We start from the raw sequence: 21631 nt of genomic DNA, 5'->3' as shown, positions 1-21631 counted from the left end.
TAATCTAAAAAAGTTCAAAAAAATTCAAAAAAAAATTGGTGGCAAAGAATGACAAATGTTTTAAGTGCCTGCCAAGTTTCATCAGGGAATAACATTCTTGGGTGCCGCGGCAAAAAAACAATCAGCACTCCAAAATAGATTATTTGTTGCCACGACTTCCACGAATGTCGTTGCCTAATGAAACTTGGCAAGCACTTAGAACATTTGTCGTTCTTTGCCACCATATTTTGTTTGAATTTGTTTGAATTTGTTTAGAGTTTACTATTCATGGTGGTATCAAAAGAGCTAAAACTTGGATGTGCACTTTCCAACACTTTTTCATGAATGCAAATGACACTGACATATAGGTGATGTTTTTCTGAACATTTTGGTATCTTATTTGCATTTTTCTGATTTAGTATGAATTAGTTATGAAGTTTTCAAACTGACGGTCAAACGGTCAAAGGGCAAAAGCATAAGAGGAGCAAAGTGACATGGACAGAACCGGTGACTTTTGGGAATTAGGGGTAAAACAGACGAGTGGGACACAACTAGGGGCATAAATCTAATTATCCCTTGAATTAAAGCAATTGCCTCACACTTTGAAATATGCTTATCTTGATGAGAAATAGATATATCCTATTATTATTAGTGCTAACCTTATGGAGCATGAAGAAAATAGATTGTCAAAAACTCTGAGGAAGCACCGTGTTGCTATTGGATATACTCTTGATGATCTTAAGGGCATTAGTCCCACTCTCTGCCAGCACAAGATTAATATGGAACCTGATGCTAAACCCGTTTTTGATCACCAGCGACGATTGAATCCTAAGATGAAGGAAGTGGTAAGAACTGAAATACCGAAGCTTCTGGAAGCAGGTATAATCTATCCCATAGCTGATAGTAGATGGGTAGGTCCTGTTCATTGTGTCCCTCAGAAAGGAGGCATTATTGTTGTTCCTAATGATAAAAATGAACTTATCCCATAAAGAATTGTTACTTGATATAGAATGGTAATTGATTTTAGAAAATTAAATAAAGTCACTAGAAAAGATCATTACCTTTGCCTTTTATTGATCAAATGTTAGAAAGATTGTGAAAGCACACACACTTTTGCTTTCTTGATGGATTTCTGATGTCTCTCAGATACTTGTATCATAACCTGATCAAGAGACAACCACCTTTACTTGTCCTTTTGGAACTTATGCTTATAGACATATGCCTTTTGGTTTACGCAATGCACCTACCTTTCAAAGATGTATGACTGCTATATTCTCCGACTTTTGTGAAAAGATTATTGAGGTCTTCATGGATGATTTTTCCGTTTACTGTACTTCTTATGATGATTTCTTAAGCAACCTTGATCAAGTTTTGCAGAGATGTGAACTAACTAACCTTGTCTTGAATTGGGAGATGTGCCACTTTATGGTGAATGAAGGTATTGTCTTGGAGCATAAAATTTCTGAGCGAGGTATTGAAGTGGACAAAGCTAAAGTTGATGCAATTGAGAAAATGCCATGTCCCAAAGATATTAAAGGTATTCAAAGTATCCTTGGTCATGATGATTTTTATTGGAGGTTTACTAAAGACTTCTCTAAAATTTCTAGGCCTCTTACTAATCTCTTGCAAAAGGATGTTCCATTTGTTTCTGATAACAATTGTGTAGAAGTCTTCGAAACACTTAAGAAAGCCTTAACTTCTGCACCAATTGTTCAACCACCTGATTGGAACTTACCTTTTGAAATTATGTGTGATGATACTGACTATGCTGTTGGTGCTATTCTGGGCAAAGAGTTGATAAAACTTACATTATGCTAGTAAAACTCTAGACATTGCCCAAACAAATTATGCTACTACTGAAAAAGATTTTCTAGTAGTTGTGTTTGCTTGTGATAAATTCAGATCTTACATTGTTTATTCTAAAGTAATTGTTCACACATATCATGCTGCTATTAAATACCTTATGGAAAAGAAAGATGCTAAACTTATACTTATTAGGGGGGTTATTTTGCTACAAGAATTTGACTTGCATATTACTGATAGGAAGGGAGCTGAAGATCCTGTAGCTCATAACTTGTGTATAGGTTAGAAAATATTCTTGATGCCCACTGCCTATTGATGATAGCTTTCCAGATGAACAACTAGCGGTCATAAATGCTTCTCATAATACTCCTTGGTATGCTGACTATGCTAATTATATTATTGCTAAATTCATACCACTTAGTTTCACATATCAACAAAATAGAAAATTCTTCTTTGACTTAAGACATTACTTATGGGATGACCCACATATTTACAAAGAAGGAGTAGATGGTATTATTAGACGTTGTATACCTGAGCATGAACAGGAAGAAATCCTACGGAAATGTTACTCCAAAGCCTACGGAGGGCATCATGCGGGAGATAGAACTGCACACAAGGTATTACAATCTGGTTTTATTTGGACTACTCTTTTTAGGGATGCTCGTAAGTTTGTTTTATCTTGTAATGAATTTCAAAGAATTGACAATATTGGTAGACGTCAAGAAATTCCTATGAATTATTCACTTGTTATTGAACCATTTGATGTCTGGGGCTTTGATTATATGGGACCTTTTCCTTCCTCTAATGGGTATACTCATATTTTGGTTGTTGTTGATTATGTCACTAAGTGGGTAGAAGCTATTCCAACTAGCAGTGCTGATAATAACACCTCCATTAAAATGTTGAAAGAAGTTATTTTCCCGATGTTTGGAGTCCCTAGATATTTAATGACTGATGGTGGTTCACATTTTATTCATGTTGCTTTCCGTAATTTGGTTGCTAAATACAATGTAAACCATAGAATTGCATCTCCTTATCACCCTCAATCTAGTGGTCAATTTGAGTTGAGCAATAGAGAAATAAAATTAATATTGCAAAAGACTGTCAATAGGTCATGATATAATTGGTCTAAGAAACTTGATGAGGCACTTTGGGCCTATAGATCAGCTTAGAAAAATCCAATGGGTATGACTCCATATAAATTGGTTTATGGAAAAGCTTATCATATGCCTCTTGAATTAGAACATAAAGCATATTTGGGCAATTAAAGAACTCAATTATGACTTCAAACTTGCTGGAGAAAAGAGGTAATTTGATATTAGCTCATTAGATAAATGGAGAACCCAAGCTTATGAAAATGCCAAATTATTCAAAGAAAAAGTTAGAAGATGGCATGACAAAAGAATCCAAAAGCGGGAATTCAAAGTGGGTGAGTATGTTCTATTGTACAATTCTCGTTTTAGGTTTTTTTTAGGAAAACTTCTCTCCAAATGGGAAGGACCATATATCATTGAAGAAGTTTATCGCTCTAGAGCTATTAAGATCAATAATGCTGAAGGCACTAATCCGAAGGTGGTCAATGGACAAAGGATTAAGCACTATATTTCAGGTACACCTATTAATGTTGAAACTAACATTATCCAAACCATGACACCAGAGGAATACATAAAAGAGACCTTCTAGAACACTCCAGAACCTTGAAAAGGAAAAGGTACGTGCTACGGTAAGTAAAGGGACTCCAAAAATTCTGCAAAAATATTTTCTATCAGTTTTGGAATATTATAAAAAATAAAAAAATAAGAAACACCCGAGAAGGCAACCGAGGTGACCACTAGGCACCAGGGCGCGCCTGCCCCCCTGGCGCACCCTGGTGGGTAGTGGGCCCCTCGGGGACCTTCCCGACTCCGTCTTCCTATAGTTTACTTGTTTCGCAAGATAAAATTCTTTATATATACCCCCCAGATGATTTGACCACCGCATCGCGGAGATATCCTCTGTTCTTGTTTCCTGTTGTTTTTCTGGCAAACCTGAAAATATGTCGTCTCAAGATTCAGATGAAGAGAGCTATGTTTCCCACCATGTTCCAGATCCAAATATCTTTAGGGAGATCTATTCCTACATATGGGCCACAGATCAGGAGGAAGACACTGATGTAGAGGAGATGGATGATGCATCCTTAGATGAAGATGAAGTTCCACTACCTCAACCTGGAGACATGCACGTGGAATTCAAGAAGTCAAGTCTCCCGAACGGAGCAAACAAATCTAAGATCCAATTTATCCCGTCTCATTTTCCGCAGGAGAGTAAGTGGGCATTATGCAAAAGGATATTAAAGCTTGAGCAAGAAAACGATGATTTGAGGGAGGAAAACATTATCCTCAAACGCATGCTAGAGAAGAAGAATGCCACTCCCTCATCACCACCACCATCACCAAAGAAGGAGAGTTGAGCACACAGGTATGGGCACTCCCCTTGGCTTTCACCAAACTTGGGGGAGATGCCCCGGTATCGTATCACCATCACTTTTATATTCTTCACCAGTTTTTAGTTTGATCCTTAGTTATTTCGTGTTTTAGTTGAATAAAAGTTTAGTATGATCTATTTTTGAGTGCTAGTTTTGTGATCTATCTATGTAATCGAGCTGAGAGTTATATAATAAAGATTAGTTTGATTTTTTGCTTCTTTACTTTCTTGTTTCAACCAAAAAAAAAGATCATATGCTAATCTTATGGAAAGTAATGACATTACATAAGGAAAAGTATAAGTGGTAAAATTTATTGAAAGTTGACAAACATAGCATTGGTCAATGATGCAATTCATGAAAGAATTAATAAGGGAAGAGAAGATTCACATGCAAATATACTATCTTGGACATCTTTTATGATTGTGAGCCCCCATTAAGTATTTTATGTCAATTTGTTGACGTTGGACAAGACAATGTAATGATTTATGTTTGTTCATATTCACATAGAAGCTATATTGTCATAGATCCTCCAACTTGTGGTGCTTGCCCAATATCTTTGCTAACCAAAAATCCGCACTAAGTAGCGATACTACTTGTGCATCCAAAAACCTTAAACCCAAATTAATATTTCGAGAGTCCACCATACCTACCTATGGATTGAGTAAGACCCTTCAAGTAAGTTTTCATCGGTGCATAAGGCAATACAAATTGCTTCTAAATATGTTTGATCTTTTATTGTAAGGGAAAATAAGCGTTGTACGAACTTGTGATGGCAAAGTAATAAAAGCGACAGACTGCATAATAAAGGTTGCTATCATAAAGGGGCAATATAACGTGACGTTCTTTTGCATTAAGAGATTGTGCATCCAAAACCAAAAAGCGCATGGTAACCACTGCTTCCCTCTGCGAAGGGCATATCTTTTACTTCTATGTATTTACTTTTTATGCAAGAGTCAAAGTATTCTCCTCTATTCCTTTTTAATTTTCTCTTTTGCAAGCATCATGTGGTGGGGAAAGATCTAGACACATATATCCACTTGGATATGAGTAATCATGAGTTATTATTGTTGAGGTGAATAAGTTGGGAGGCGAAACTATAAGCCCCTATCTTCTATGTGTCTTGCTGAAGCTTTTTGATCCATATATATATATATATATATATATATATATATATATATATATATATATATATATATATATATGTTCTAAGTGTTAGCAATCATAGAATACTAAATGATGGTTGAGTATGTGGATTTACTAAAATGCTCCGACATGAGACCCTTCCTGAAAATATGACGAATTGCAATTGCATTTGTTGACTGAGAACATAGTTTGTTAGTTTTCAAGAAAGTTTATGATTTATAGTTCGATGTTGTAATGAATTATTACTTGCTCATGAGAAGTTTTATGAAAAAATTTATTTGTTGTTATAATAATAATCATGATGCTACTATGTCTGTATTTTGTTTTTATTGACACCTATCTCTCTCTAAACATGTGGACAAGATTTTCGATATCGGTTTTCTCCTGAGGACAAGCCAGGTCTAAGCTTGGGGAGTTGATACGTCCATTTTGCATCATGTTTTCCTACTATTATTTATAGTGTTTTATGCAATATTACACTTTTTGGAGCAATTCTAGTGCCTTTTCTCTCAAAGTATGCAAGGTTTACACAAACAGGGGGAATACCGGAAGCTGGAATTCTAGACCTGAAAAAGCTATGTCAGAGGTACCTATCCTTCACATCTCCAAATGAGCTAAAAATTTACGGAGAATTATTTTGGAATATATAAAAATATTGGAGAAAAGAAATACCAGAGGGGGCCACCCAGGTGCCCACTAGGCACCAGGGCACGCCTGCCCCCTGGCACACCCTGGTGGGTAGTGGGGGCCCTGGCCCACCTCAGGTGCGCATCTTTTGGTACATAAGGTCTTTTAACTTAGAAAAAATAAAGATAGGACTTTTGGGACAGAGCGCTGCCGTCTCGAGGCGGAACTCGGGTAGGAGCACTTTTGCCTTCGGTGGAGCGATTCCGCCGGGGGTACTTCCCCCAGGAGGGGGAAATCGAAGCTATCGTCATCACCAACAACCCTCTCATCGTGGGAGGGACAATCTTCATCAACATCTTCAACAACACCATCTCATATCAAAACCCTAGTTCATCTCTTGTGTTCAATCTTTGTACCAAAACCTCAGATTGGTACCTATGGGTGACTAGTAGTGTTGATTACATCTTGTAGTTGATGCTAGCCGGTTATTTGGTGGAAGATTATATGTTTAGATCTATTATGATATTCAATACCCCTCTGATGTTGAGCATGAATATGTTGTGTGAGTAGTCACTTTTGTTCTTGAGGACATGGGAGAAGTCTTGTCACAAGTAATCATGTGATTTGATATTAGTTTGATATTTTGATATGTATGTTGTGATTCCCTTAGTGGTGTTATGTGAACGTCGACTACATGACACTTCACCATCTTTGGGCGTAAGAGAATGCATTGTGGAGTAGTTATTAGATGATGGGTTGCTAGAGTGACAGAAGTTTAAACCCTAGTTTATGCGCTATTCTGTAAGGGGCTGATTTGGATCCATATGTTTAATGCTATGGTTAGATTTTATCTTAATTCTTCTTTAGTAATTGCGGATGCTTGTGAGGGGGTTAATCATAAGTGGGAGGCTTGTTCAAGTAAGAATAGCATCCAAGCATCGGCCCACCCACATATCAAATTATCGAAGTAGCGAACACAAATCAAACCAACATGATGAAAGTGACTAGATGAAATTCCCGTGTGTCCTCAAGAATGCTTTGCTTATCATAAGAGATTGTTTTGTCCTATCCTTTGCTATAGAAAATATCCAGCAACCTTGCTGCACCTATTGTTACTATTGCTACTTATTACTTGTTACCAATTATCTTGCTATCAAACTATCTGTTACCAGCAATTTCGGTGCTTGCAGAAATTACCTTGCTGAAAACCACTTGTCATTTCCTCCTACTCCTTGTTGGGTTCGACACTCTTACTTATCGGAAGGACTACTATTGATCCCCTATACTTGTGGGTCATCAGCACACAACAGAAGAAAATGACTCGCTAAAACTTCCGGGTTGTCTCCCTGGCAGCGCTTTCTTTAAAGCCATTAAGCTAGGCATAAAGTGCTCAAGTAATTGATCCACCCAGATCCCAAGGTACTCCCTCCATTTTTGTATACAAGGGCACTATCAAAATTACGATTTGCAACAATACAAGGCCACTAACATTAATCGAGGCAAAATTGATGGCGTTTGCCTTGTACTAGCACCCGAGGACATTAATATCCCTTATGCGCATGCGGGAGTGAGAAGGTTAGCTTGCATTCCCAAGATTAATCAATCAATGAGTAAGAGGGTTGGCTTGTTGTGTGTGGGAGAGAAAAACCACATTAAACACGACAAACAAGGTGACAAGCTAGCTTGCAACATTGGCTTAAACATAGCATTGATTTTTACCTTGGTACCTGTGATATGAGTTTGTGGCCTTGTATACAAAAATGGAGGGAGTATATGTCAATTTTAATTAACAATGATTTGTATTTTAGTAGTGAGCACAAAGAAATATATATCACATAATGGCGAATTCTAACTCTCTTCCTATGCATCGGCGTGTCATAAAAGAACAATTCATGCACATCAAGTAAAGGCCAATGCATAGTATAAACAGTTTCTTGCAATTTTATCGTATTGGAAACATAGAGAGGTGGAGATGTTGTTCCTCTCTCATAATAATTGCAAGTAGGAGCATGATATGTCTCCGTCGTATCTATAATTTTTGATTATTCGATGCCAATATTCTACAACTTTTACATACTTTTGGCAACAATTTATATGATTTTCTTGGACTAACATATTGATCCAGTGCCCAGTGTCAGTTCCTGTTTGTTGCATGTTTTTTGTTTTGTAGAAAAACCATATCAAACGGAGTCCAAACAGGATAGAAACTTACAGATATTTTTTTGGAATATATGTGATTTTTGGGAAAAAGAATCAATGCAAGACGATGCCCGAGGGGCCCACAAGCCACAGGGGCGCGCCCGAGGGGGTAGGGCGTGGTCTGGACCCTTGTGACCACCCCATAAGGTGGTTGGTACCCTTCTTTCACCGCAAGAAAGCTAATATCCGGATAAAAATTGTGTCAAAATTTCAGCCCAATCAGAGTTACGGATCTCCGGGAATTTAAGAAACGGTGAAAGGCTAGAAAACGTGAGCGCAGAAATAAAAGGAAACACACACACACACACACACACACACAGAGAGAGAGAGAGAGAGAGAGAGATCCAATCTCGGAGGGGCTCCCGCCCCTCCGCCGCCATGGAGGCCATGCACTAGAGGGGAAACCCTACTCCCATCTAGGGGAAGGTCAAGGAAGAATAAGAAGGAGGGGGGCTCTCTCCCCCTCTCTCCGGGTGGCACCGGAATGTCCCCGGGGCCATTATCGTGACGGCGATCTACACCAACAGCTTCGCCGACGTCATCACCAACTCTCTCCCCCTCTATGCAGCAATGTAATCTCTCTTTTACTCGTTGTAATCTCTACTTAAACATGATGCTCAATACTATATATTATTTTCCAATGATGTATGGCTATCCTATGATGTTTGAGTAGATCCGTTTTTTCCTATGGGTTAATTGATGATCGTGATTGGTTTGAGTTGTATGTTTTATTATTGGTGCTGTCCTATGGTGCTCTCTGTGTCGCGCAAGCATGAGGGATCCCCGTTGTAGGGTTTGCAATATGTTCATGATTTGCTTATGGTGGGTGGCGTGAGTGACAGAAGCACAAACCCGAGTAAGTAGGTTGTTTGCGTATGGGAGTAAAGAGGACTTGATACCTTATAATGCTATGGTTGGGTTTTACCTTAATGATCTTTAGTAGTTGTGGATGCTTGCTAGAGTTCCAAACATAAGTGCATATGATCCAAGAAGAGAAAGTATATTAGCTTATGCCTCTCCCTCATATAAAATTGCAATAATAATTACCGGTCTAGTTATCGATTGCCTAGGGACAAATAACTTTCTTGTTACAAAAAGCTCTCTACTAAAACTAACTTAGTTGTGTCTTTATCTAAACAGCCCTAGCTTTTATTTATGTGTTCCTTATTATCTTGTAAACCTATCCTTTCACACCTACAAAGTACTTCTAGTTTCATACTTGTTCTAGGTAAAGCGAACGTTAAGCTTGTGTGGAGTTGTATCGGTGGTCGATAGAACTTGAGGGAATATTTGTTCTACCTTTAGCTCCTCGTTGGGTTCGACACTCTTACTTATTGAAAGAGGCTACAACTGATCCCCTATACTTGTGGGTTATCAGAGAACCAAGCACATGCATATTATATCCATCAAAATCATCATGTAATTGTAAAACACAACCCGTCAATATAATCCTTAATAAGCGCAAACTTCTCCGATATAGTGTAGTTGGGAGAATTCAAAAAGATAATAGGACTACCATGCATGGGTGCAATGGCAACAATTTCGTTCTTAACACAAGGAACTATAGCAAGTTCATCTCCATATGCATAATTAATATTGGCATCATGGCTACAAGCATAGCAAGCATCAATTTCATCAAAAAACGGACATTTCAAACGAATCCAAGGGATCATAGCAATTATCACGGCATTCATCCTTCGGTAAGCACGAAGGGAGATTAAACAATGTATGAGTTGAAGATTTACTCTCATTAGAAGGTGAGCATGGGTGATCAATCCGCTCTTCCTCCTTTTGTTCTTCCCTCTCCTCCTCATATTTTCATCTAATGAGCTCACAATTTCAGCAATTTCTTCTTTCATAGTTTCTTGCAAAATATTAGTCTCCTCTTGGACAGCGGAGACTTTCTCAAGAAGCTTTAACATAAGAATTAGAAGCATAGTTCTCATGGCAATATTTAAGTATGACAATATTTTCGGATTTGTAAAGAGTAACATCATACTTTTCAATCAAAGAAGCAATTTCATAGGCACCCTTAAAAGAAACAAATTCTTCAATCTGTTGAATATCATAGTAATTATAAACACCTTTGGCATAAGAAGATAAGATTCCATTATCCTTAAACTCACATTGGAAGGGAAGGTGGCTTTTAGGGTCCTCAAAACAACAAGTAAGATCACGTATTTCGCATAAATTCCAAGCATAGCAATGCAAACTATTAATATGATGCCATAAGAGTTTCCCCTTTTGAGATAAGCGGTGTCACACAAAATGAGCATGCTCATCTAATGATTTTCCCTCAACTAAGCATTGGGTTTTCAACACGAGCACATAGGGGTTGAAGATGATGCAAGTAGAAAGCTTCAGCAGTATGATAGATTTTGGGTGGTTCTTCAACCATTGGTTTAGCAGGTACAACTATTTTTTTGGTATTTTATGTTTCCTACACATAACTAAAGGTAGAAAACAAGAGCAAAAAATAAAATATACTTAGTGATAAAGCAAACAAGCACACACGCGAGAATATTCACCCCACGCTATTTCTCCTTGGTAACGGCGCCAGAAAAAGGTCTTGATAACCCACAAGTATACAGGATCAATTGTAGCTTTTTTGATAAATAAGAGTGTCAAACCCAACGAGGAGCTAAAGGTAGGATTTATATTCCCTTCAAGTTCTATCGACCACCGATACAACTCTACGCACACTTAACGTTGGCTTTACCTAGAACAAGCATGAAACTATTTTGTTGGTGTAAGGATAAGTTTGCAAGGATAAAAATAGAAGTAACTAGTGGAAATAAAACTAGGAGTGCTTTGCCAGATAAGAAAAGTTAGTTGTTTGGTAGGAAGCTTTTTGTAACACAAGAGAAGGATTTGTCCCCAGGCAATCGATAACTAGACCGACAATCATTATTGCAATTTTATATGAGGGAGATGCATGAGCTAACTGAAGGAAATATGCCCTAGAGGCAATAATAAAGTATTATTTATTTCCTTATATCATGATAAATGTTTATTACTCATGCTAGAATTGTATTAACCGGAAACATAATACATGTGTGAATACATAGACAAACAGAGTGTCACTAGTATGCCTCTACTTGACTAGCTCGTTAATCAAAGATGGTTATGTTTCCTAGCCATAGACATGAGTTGTCATTTGATTAACGGGATCACCTCATTAGGAGAATGATGTGATTGACTTGACCCATTCCGTTAGCTTAGCACTCGATCGTTTAGTATGTTGCTATTGCTTTCTTCATGACTTATACATGTTCCTATGACTATGAGATTATGCAACTCCCGTTTACCGGAGGAACACTTTGTGTGCTACCAAACGTCACAACGTAAATGGGTGATTATAAAGGTGCTCTACAGGTGTCTCCAAAGGTACTTGTTGGGTTGGCGTATTTCGAGATTAGGATTTGTCACTCCAATTGTCGGAGAGGTATCTCTGGGCCCACTCGGTAATGCACATCACTATAAGCCTTGCAAGCATTGTGACTAATGAGTTAGTTGCGGGATGATGTGTTACGGAACGAGTAAAGAGACTTGCCGGTAACGAGATTGAACTAGGTATCGAGATACCGACGATCAAATCTCGGGCAAGTAACATACCGATGACAAAGGGAACAACGTATGTTGTTATGCGGTCTGACCGATAAAGATCTTCGTAGAATATGTGGGAGCCAATATGGGCATCCAGGTCCCGCTATTGGTTATTGACCGGAGACATGTCTCGGTCATGTCTACATATTCTCGAACCCGTAGGGTCCGCACGCTTAACGTTATGATGACAGTTTTATTGAGTTTTGATGTACCGAAGGAGTTCGGAGTCCCGGATGAGATCGGGGATATGACGAGGAGTCTCGAAATGGTCGACGTAAAAATTGATATATTGGACGACTATATTCGGACTTCGGAAAGGTTCCGAGTGATTCGGGTATTTTTCAGAGTACCGGAGAGTTACGGGAATTCGTATTGGGCCTTAATGGGCCATACGGGAAAGGAGAGAAAGGCCTCAAAAGGTGGCCGCACCCCTCCCCATGGTCTGGTCCAAATTGGACTAGGGAAGGGGGGCGCACCCTTCCTTCTTTCTCCTTCCCCCTTCCCTTCTCCTACTCCCACAAGGAAAGGAGGAGTCCTACTCCCGGTGGGAGTAGGACTCCCCCCTATGGCGTTCCTCTCCTCTTGGCCGGCTGCCTCCCCCTTGCTCCTTTATATACGGGGGCAGGGGGGCACCCCAGAGACACAACAATTCATCCTTGAGATCTCTTAGCCGTGTGCGGTGCCCCCCTCCACCATATTATACCTCGATAATACCGTCGCGGAGCTTAGGCGAAGCCCTGCGTCGGTGGAACATCATCATCGTCACCACGCCATCGTGCTGACGAAACTCTCCCTCAACACTCGGCTGGATCGGAGTTCAAGGGACGTCGTTGAGCTGAACGTGTGTAGAACTCGGAGGTGCCGTGCGTTCGGTACTTGATCGGTCGGATCGTGAAGACGTACGACTACATCAACCGCGTTGTGATAACGCTTCCGCTGTCGGTCTACGAGGGTACGTGGACAACACTCTCCTCTCTCGTTGCTATGCATCACCATGATCTTGCGTGTGCGTAGGAAATTTTTGAAATTACTACGTTCCCCAACAGTGGCATCCGAGCCTGGTTTTATGCGTTGATGCTATGCACGAGTATAACACAAGTGAGTTGTGGGCGATATAAGTCATACTGCTTACCAACATGTCATACTTTGGTTCAGCGGTATTGTGAGATGAAGCGGCACGGACCGACATTACGCGTACGCTTACGCGAGACTGGTTTCACCGTTGCGAGCACTCGTTGCTTAAAGGTGACCGGCGGGTGTCTGTCTCTCTCACTTTAGTTGAACCGAGTGTGGCTACGCCCGGTCCTTGCGAAGGTTAAAACAGCACCAACTTGACAAACTATCGTTGAGGTTTTGATGCGTAGGTAAGAACGGTTCTTGCTAAGCCCGTAGCAGCCACGTAAAACTTGCAACAACAAAGTAGAGGACGTCTAACTTGTTTTTGCAGGGCATGTTGTGATGTGATATAGTCAAGACATGATGTGATATAATTTGTTGTATGAGATGATCATGTTTTGTAACCGAGTTATCGGCAACTGGCAGGAGCCATATGGTTGTCGTTTTATTGTATGCAATGCAATCGCCATGTAATGCTTTACTTTATCACTAAGCGGTAGCGATAGTCGTAGAAGCATAAGATTGATGAGACGACAACGATGCTACGATGGAGATCAAGGTGTCGCGCCGGTGACGATGGTGATCATGACGGTGCTTCGGAGATGGAGATCACAAGCATGGTGCTTCGGAGATGGAGATCACAAGCACAAGATGATGATGGCCATATCATATCACTTATATTGATTGCATGTGATGTTAATCCTTTATGCATCTTATCTTGCTTTGTTTGACGGTAGCATTATAAGATGATCCTTCACTAAATTATCAAAGTATAAGTGTTCTCCCTGAGTATGCACCGTTGCGAAAGTTCTTCGTGCTGAGACACCACGTGATGATCGGGTGTGATAGGCTCTACGTTCAAATACAATGGGTGCAAAACAGTTGCACACGCGGAATACTCAGGTTAAACTTGACGAGCCTAGCATATAACAGATATGGCCTCGGAACACGGAGACCGAAAGGTCGAGCGTGAATCATATAGTAGATATGATCAACATAGTGATGTTCACCGTTGAAACTACTCCATCTCACGTGATGATCGGACATGGTTTAGTTGATATGGATCACGTGATCACTTAGAGGATTAGAGGGATGTCTATCTAAGTGGGAGTTCTTAAGTAATATGATTAATTGAACTTAATTTTATCATGAACTTAGTCCTGATAGTATTTTGCAAATTATGTTGTAGATCAATAGCTCGCGTTGTTGCTTCCCTGTGTTTATTATTGATATGTTCCTAGAGAAAAATTATGTTGAAAGATGTTAGTAGCAAAGATGCGGATTGGATCCGTGATCTGAGGATTATCCTCATTGCTGCACAGAAAAATTATGTCCTTGATGCACCGCTAGGTGACAGACCTATTGCAGGAGCAGATGCAGACGTTATGAACGTTTGGCTAGCTCAATATGATGACTACTTGATAGTTTAGTGCACCATGCTTAACGGCTTAGAATCGGGACTTCAAAGACGTTTTGAACGTCATGGACCATATGAGATGTTCCAGGAGTTGAAGTTAATATTTCAAGCAAATACCCGAGTTGAGAGATATGAAGTCTCCAACAAGTTCTATGGCTAAAAGATGGAGGAGAATCGCTCAACTAGTGAGCATGTGCTCAGATTGTCTGGGTACTACAATCGCTTGAATCAAGTGGGAGTTAATCTTCCAGATAAAATAGTGATTGACAGAATTCTCTAGTCACCATCACCAAGTTAGTAGAACTTCGTGATGAACTATAATATGCAAGGGATGACGAAAGTAATTCCTGAGCTCTTCGTGATGCTGAAATCGACGAAGGTAGAAATCAAGAAAAACATCAAGTGTTGATGGTTGACGAGACCACTAGTTTCAAGAGAAGGGCAAAGGGAAGAAGGGGAACTTCAAGAAGAACGGCAAGCAAGTTGCTGCTCAAGTGAAGAAGCCTAAGTCTGGTCCTAAACCTGAGAATAAGTGCTTCTACTGCAAAGGGACTGGTCACTGGAAGCGGAACTACCCCAACTATTTGGTGGATAAGAAGGATGGCAAAGTGAACAAAGGTATATTTGATATACAGATTATTGATGTGTACTTTACTAGTGTTTATAGCAACCCCTCGGTAATTGATACTGGTTCAGTTGCTAAGAGTAGTAACTCGAAACGGGAGTTGCAGAATAAACAGAGACTAGTAAAAGTGGACAAAGGTATATTTGATATACAGATTATTGATGTGTACTTTACTAGTGTTTATAGCAACCCCTCGGTAATTGATACTGGTTCAGTTGCTAAAGAGTAGTAACTCGAAAACGGGAGTTGCAGAATAAACAGAGACTAGTAAAAGGCGAGGTGACGATGTGTGTTGGAAGTAGTTCCAAGATTGATATGATCATCATCACACACTCCCTGTACTTTCGGGATTAGTGTTGAAACTAAATAAGTGTTATTTGGTGTTTGCGTTGAGCATGAATATGATTTGATCATGTTTATTGCAATACGGTTATTCATTTAAGTTAGAGAACAATTGTTGTTCTGTTTACATGAATAAAACCTTCTATGGTCATACACACCAACGAAAATGGTTTGTTGGATCTCGATCGTAGTGATACACATATTCATAATATTGAAGCCAAAAGATGCGAAGTTAATAATGATAGTGCAACTTATTTGTGGCACTGCCGTTTAGGTCATATTGGTGTAAAGCGCATGAAGAAACTCCATACTGATGGTATTTTGAAATCACTTGATTATGAATCACTTGATGCTTGCGAACCATGCCTCATAGGCAAGATGACTAAAACGCCGTTCTCCGGAACTATGGAGAGAGCAACAGATTTGTTGGAAATCATACATACTGATGTATGCGATCCGATGAATATTGAGGCTCGTAGCAGGTATCATTAATTTCTGACCTTCACAGATGATTTGAGCAGATATGGGTATATCTACTTAATGAAACAGAAGTCTGAAACATTTGAAAAGTTCATATAATTTCAGAGTGAAGCAAAAATCATCGTAACAAGAAAATAAAGTTTCTACGATTTGATCGTGGAGAAGAGTATTTTAGTTACGAGTTTGGCCTTCAGTTAAAACAATGTGAAATAGTTTCACTACTCACGCCACCTGGAACACCACAGCATAATGGTGTGTCCGAACGTCATAAAGGTACTTTATTGGATATAGTGCAATCTATGATGTCTCTTACCAATTTACCACTATCGTTTTGGGGATATGCATTAGGGACAGCTACATTCACGTTAAATAGGGCACCATAAAAATCCGTTGAGACGACGCCTTATGAACTGTGGTTTGGCAAGAAACCAAAGTTGTCGTTTCTTAAAGTTTGGGGTTGCGATGCTTATGTGAAAAAGTTTCATCCTGATAAGCTCAAACCCAAATCGGAGAAATGTGTCTTCATAGGATACCCAAAGGAGACAGTTGGGTACACCTTCTATCACAGATCCGAAGGCAAGACATTCGTTGCTAAAAATGGATCCTTTCTAGAGAAGGAGTTTCTCTCAAAAGAAGTGAGTAGGAGGAAAGTAGAACTTGATGAGGTAACTGTACATGCTCCATTATTGGAAAGTAATTCATCACATAAATCTGTTCCTGTGACTCCTACACCAATTAGTGAGGAAGTTAATGATGATGATCATGTAACTTCAGATCAAGTTACTACCAAACCTCGTAGGTAAACCAGAGTAAGATCCGCACCAGAGTGGTACGGTAATCCTGTTCTGGAGGTTATGTTACTAGACCATGACAAACCTACGAACTATGAGGAAGCGATGATGAGCCCAGATTCCGGGAAATGGCTTGAGGCCATGAAATCTGAGATAAGATCCATGTATGAAGAACAAAGTATGGACTTTTGGTTGACTTGCCCGATGATCGGTGAGCCATTGAGATTAAATGGATCTTCAAGAGGAAGACGGACGCTGATAGTAGTGTCACTATCTACAAAGCTAGAATTGTCGCAAAAGGTTTTCGACAAGTTCAAGGTGTTGACTACGATGAGAGAGTTTCTCACTCGTATCTATGCTTAAAGTCTGTCTGAATCATATTAGCAATTGCCGCATTTTATGAAATCTGGCAAATGGATAAACAAAACTACATTCCTTAATGGATTTATTAAAGAAGAGTTGTATATGATGCAACCAGGAGGTTTTGTCAATCCTAAAAGTGCTAACAAAATATGCAAGCTCCAGCGATCCATCTATGGACTGGTGCAAGCATCTCGGAGTTGGAATATACGCTTTGATAAGTTGATCAAAGGATATAGTTTTATACAGACTTGCGGTGAAGCCTGTATTTACAAGAAAGTGAGTGGGAGCACTACAACATTTCTGATAAGTATATGTGAATGACATATTGTTAATCAGAAATAATGTAGAATTATTCTGCAAAGCATAAAGGAGTGTTTGAAAGGAGTTTTTCAAAGATAGACCTCGGTGATGCTGCTTACATATTGAGCATCAAGATCTATAGAGATAGATCAAGACGCTTGATAAGTTTTTTCAATGAGTACATACCTTAACAAGATTTTGAAGTAGTTCAAAATAGAACAGTCAAAGAAAGAGTTCTTGCCTGTGTTACAAGGTGTGAAATTGAGTAAGACTCAAAGCCCGACCACGGCAGAAGATAGAAAGAGAATGAAAGTCATTCCCTATGCCTTGGCCATAGGTTCTATAAAGTATGCCATGCTGTGTACCATATCTATTGTATACCCTACACTGATTTTGACAAGGGAGTACAATAGTGATCTAGGAGTAGATCACTGGACAGCGGTCAAAATTATCCTTAGTGGAATAAGGATATGTTTCTCGATTATGGAAGTGACAAAAGGTTCGTCGTAAAGGGTTACGTCGATGCAAGTTTTGACACTAAATCTAAATGACTCTAAGTCTCAGTCTAGATACATATTGAAAGTGGGAGCAATTAGCTAGAGTAGCTCCGTTCAGAGCATTGTAGACATAGAAATTTGCAAAATACTTACGGATCTGAATGTGACAGACCCGTTGACTAAAATTATCTCACAATCAAAACATGATCACACTCTAGTAAACCCTTTGAGTGTTGGTCACATAGAGATGTGAACTATGGGTGTTAATCACATGGTGATGTGAATTATTGATGTTAAATCACATGGCGATGTGAACTAGATTATTGACTCTAGTGCAAGTGGGAGACTGAAGGAAATATGCCCTAGAGGCAATAATAAAGTATTATTTATTTCCTTATATCATGATAAATGTTTATTATTCATGCTAGAATTGTATTAACTGAAAACATAATCCATGTGTGAATACATAGACAAACAGAGTGTCACTAGTATGCCTCTACTTGACTAGCTCGTTAATCAAAGATGGTTATGTTTTCTAGCCATAGACATGAGTTGTCATTTGATTAACGGGATCACCTCATTAGGAGAATGACGTGATTGACTTGACCCATTCCATTAGCTTAGCACTCGATCGTTTAGTATGTTGCTATTGCTTTCTTCATGACTTATACATGTTCCTATGACTATGAGATTATGCAACTCCCGTTTACCGGAGGAACACTTTGTGTGCTACCAAACGTCACAACGTAAATGGGTGATTATAAAGGTGCTCTACAGGTGTCTCCAAAGGTACTTGTTGGGTTGGCGTATTTCGAGATTAGGATTTGTCACTCCAATTGTCGGAGAGGTATCTCTGGGCCCACTCGGTAATGCACATCACTATAAGCCTTGCAAGCATTGCGACTAATGAGTTAGTTGCGGGATGATGTGTTACGGAACGAGTAAAGAGACTTGCCGGTAACGAGATTGAACTAGGTATCGAGATACCGACGATCAAATCTCGGGCAAGTAACATACCGATGACAAAGGGAACAACGTATGTTGTTATGCGGTCTGACCGATAAAGATCTTCATAGAATATGTGGGAGCCAATATGGGCATCCAGGTCCCGCTATTGGTTATTGACCGGAGACATGTCTCGGTCATGTCTACATAGTTCTCGAACCCGTAGGGTCCGCACGCTTAACGTTACGATGACAGTTTTATTGAGTTTTGATGTACCGAAGGAGTTCGGAGTCCCGGATGAGATCGGGGATATGACGAGGAGTCTTGAAATGGTCGAGACGTAAAAATCGATATATAGGACGACTATATTCGGACTTCGGAAAGGTTCCGAGTGATTTGGGTATTTTTCGGAGTACCGGAGAGTTACGGGAATTCGTATTGGGCCTTAATGGGCCATACGGGAAAGGAGAGAAAGGCCTCAAAAGGTGGCCGCACCCCTCCCCATGGTCTGGTCCGAATTCGACTAGGGAAGGGGGGCGCGCCCTTCCTTCTTTCTCCTTCCCCCTTCCCTTCTCCTACTCCCACAAGGAAAGGAGGAGTCCTACTCCCGGTGGGAGTAGGACTCCCCCCTATGGCGCGCCTCTCCTCTTGGCCGGCTGCCTCCCCCTTGCTCCTTTATATACGGGGGCAGGGGGGCACCCCAGAGACACAACAATTGATCCTTGAGATCTCTTAGCCGTGTGCGGTGCCCCCCTCCACCATATTACACCTCGATAATACCGTCGCGGAGCTTAGGCGAAGCCCTGCGTCGGTGGAACATCATCATCGTCACCACGCCATCGTGCTGACGAAACTCTCCCTCAACACTCGCCTGGATCGGAGTTCGAGGGACGTCATCGAGCTGAACGTGTGTAGAACTCGGAGGTGCCGTGCGTTCGGTACTTGATCGGTCGGATCATGAAGACGTACGACTACATCAACCGCGTTGTGATAACGCTTCCGCTGTCGGTCTACGAGGGTACGTGGACAACACTCTCCTCTCTCGTTGCTATGCATCACCATGTTCTTGCGTGTGCGTAGGAAATTTTTGAAATTACTACGTTCCCCAACATTAACATACTTTCCGTACTTGGATCATATGCACTTATGATTGGAACTCTAGCAAGCATTCGCAACTACCAAAGATCATTAAGGTAAAACCCAACCATAGCATTAAGTAACAAGTCCTCTTTGCTCCCATACGCAACAACCCGCTGACCTGGGTATAAGCTTCTATCACTCTCGCCACCCACCATAAGCGAATCATGAATGTATTGCAACACCCTACAGTGGGAATGTTGGGGAACGTAGCAGAAATTCAAAATTTTCTACGCATCACCAAGATCAATCTATGGAGTAATCTAGCAACGAGGGGAAGGGGAGTGCGTCTACATACCCTTGTAGATCGCGATGCGAAAGCGTTGCAAGAACGCGGATGAGGGAGTCGTACTCGTAGCGATTCAGATCGCGGTTGATTCTGATCTAAGCACCGAAGAACGGTGCCTCCGCGTTCAACACACGTGCAGCCCGGTGACGTCTCCCACGCCTTGATCCAGCAAGGAGAGAGGGAGAGGTTGGGGAAGACTCCGTCCAGCAGCAGCACAATGGCATGGTGGTGATGGAGGAGCGTGGCAATCCCGCAGGGCTTCGCCAAGCACCGCGGGAGAGGAGGAAGAGGGAGAGGGGTAGGGCTGCGCTGAAAGAGAGACGTTCTCATGTGTCTTGGGCAGCCCAAACCTCAACTATATATAAGGGGGGAGGGGGCTGCGCCCCCTCTAGGGTTCCCACCCCAAGGGGTGGCGGCCAGCCCTAGATCCCATCTAGGGGGGCGGCCAAGGGGAGGAGAAGGGGGGGCGCCACTAGGGTGGGCCTTAAGGCCCATCTGGACCTAGGGTTTGCCCCCTCCCACTCTCCCATGCGCCTTGGGCCTTGGTGGGGGGGCGCACCAGCCCACCTGGGGCTGGTCCCCTCCCACACTTAGCCCACGCAGCCTTCTGGGGCTGGTGGCCCCACTTGGTGGACCCCCGGGACCCTCCCGGTGGTCCCGGTACATTACCGATATCACCCGAAACTTTTCCGGTGACCAAAACAGGACTTCCCATATATAAATCTTTACCTCTGGACCATTCCGGAACTCCTCGTGACGTCCGGGATCTCATCCGGGACTCCGAACAACATTCGGTAACCACGTACATGCTTTCCCTATAACCCTAGCGTCATCGAACCTTAAGTGTGTAGACCCTACGGGTTCGGGAACCATGCAGACATGACCGAGACGTTCTCCGGTCAATAACCAGCAGCGGGATTTGGATACCCATGTTGGCTCCCACATGTTCCACGATGATCTCATCGGATGAACCACGATGTCGGGGATTCAATCAATCCCGTATACAATTCCCTTTGTCTATCGGTATGTTACTTGCCCGAGATTCGATCGTCGGTATCCCGATACCTTGTTCAATCTCGTTACCGGCAAGTCTCTTTACTCGTCCCGTAACTCACATCATCCCGTGATCAACTCCTTGGTCACATTGTGCACATTATGATGATGTCCTACCGAGTGGGCCCAGAGATACCTCTCCGTTTACACGGAGTGACAAATCCCAGTCTCGATTCGTGCCAACCCAACAGACACTTTCAGAGATACCTGTAGTGCACCTTTATAGCCACCCAGTTACGTTGTGACGTTTGGTACACCCAAAGCATTCCTACGGTATCCGGGAGTTGCACAACCTCATGGTCTAAGGAAATGATACTTGACATTAGAAAAGCAGGCTTAGGATTGGGTCTCGTCCATCACATCATTCTCCTAATGATGTGATCCCGTTATCAACGACATCCAATGTCCATGGTCAGGAAACCGTAACCATCTATTGATCAAAGACCTAGTCAACT

The sequence above is a fragment of the Aegilops tauschii genome, chromosome 5 (assembly GCF_002575655.3).
Source record: "Aegilops tauschii subsp. strangulata cultivar AL8/78 chromosome 5, Aet v6.0, whole genome shotgun sequence".
In the NCBI taxonomy this organism is placed as follows: domain Eukaryota; kingdom Viridiplantae; phylum Streptophyta; class Magnoliopsida; order Poales; family Poaceae; genus Aegilops; species Aegilops tauschii.
Note: the sequence above shows the minus strand (reverse complement) of the source record.